Here is a 1,136-nt window from a genome sequence, read left to right on the forward strand (position 1 = left end):
AAGGTATAAAAAAAATATATTTTTTATACATTTTTTGTGTGTGTCTATGTAAATAGTACATTTAAAGCAGTTATAGTTTATTAAGCCATATTTTACTAATAATTTGGAAATTTTAACTTGTAAATTAGAAATTTATTTATTTTTAATGATTAATATCAATATAGTAACGATACTCTTTAAAATTAAACATGTCTCTAAATTACGTGTTAAGCTTTTAAAAATTTAATAAGGTTACGTTTTGATAATGTTTGCTAAGTACACTATTTATAAGAAAATAATTTTTTGAGTGAATATTATAAATAATACTGAATAACAATTTTTCGATCAACATGTAAAATATAATGATGTATACAATGCATGCTCCTTATCAATTTTTGTGCAAATTCCATATAGCATAGGTATAAATTAGACTAACTTATATGTACAGAAACTAATAAAATATAAAAAAAAACGGTATGTTCGTTAACAGTCCTAAAGTATTGGTCCTCCATAATTACGATAATTTCTAATGAATATTTAAGAGTGAATATTCAACTCGACTCTGATAATTATCTCGAAAGTACTACGAGATTTTTAATAAAATAAAATACTTAATTTGACTTCTTAATTTTATTTTTATGGGACTGATTAATTCATGTACTAAAAATAAATAAATACTGACGCAGGTGTTAATCAGTCCCATAAAAAAATAAAACTCAGAAATCGGGTTAGATTTTTTTTGTTAAAAGTCTAGTTATCTTTTAAGATAATTATTAGGAGCCGTTTAAAATTTTTCTCAATATTTAATTTTGATAAAATAACTAAATAAGGCTCTATTGAATATTGATAATGATAAACAAAACATTTTATTTTTCTTTTACAATTTATCTTTCTTTAATGGTGGAAACTCAGGTGAAGTTAATTTCACCTGAAGTTGGTATCTGAACTATTAGATGATTTAACTGATTTGACTAAATTTTCATTTAACGACTTTCAGATATCAACACATAAAATTAACTTTACTTGAATTTCGACTTTCTTTAATATCATCTTTCTGGGCATAATTTAATGCATCTTCTTCAAACTTTGAATAAATTTGTCTAAATTAAAAGAAATGAATAAAATGATACTAAAAGATTCTTTAGGTACCGTTAAAT

The sequence above is a fragment of the Arachis ipaensis genome, chromosome B08, assembly GCF_000816755.2.
Source record: "Arachis ipaensis cultivar K30076 chromosome B08, Araip1.1, whole genome shotgun sequence".
Taxonomy (NCBI): domain Eukaryota; kingdom Viridiplantae; phylum Streptophyta; class Magnoliopsida; order Fabales; family Fabaceae; genus Arachis; species Arachis ipaensis.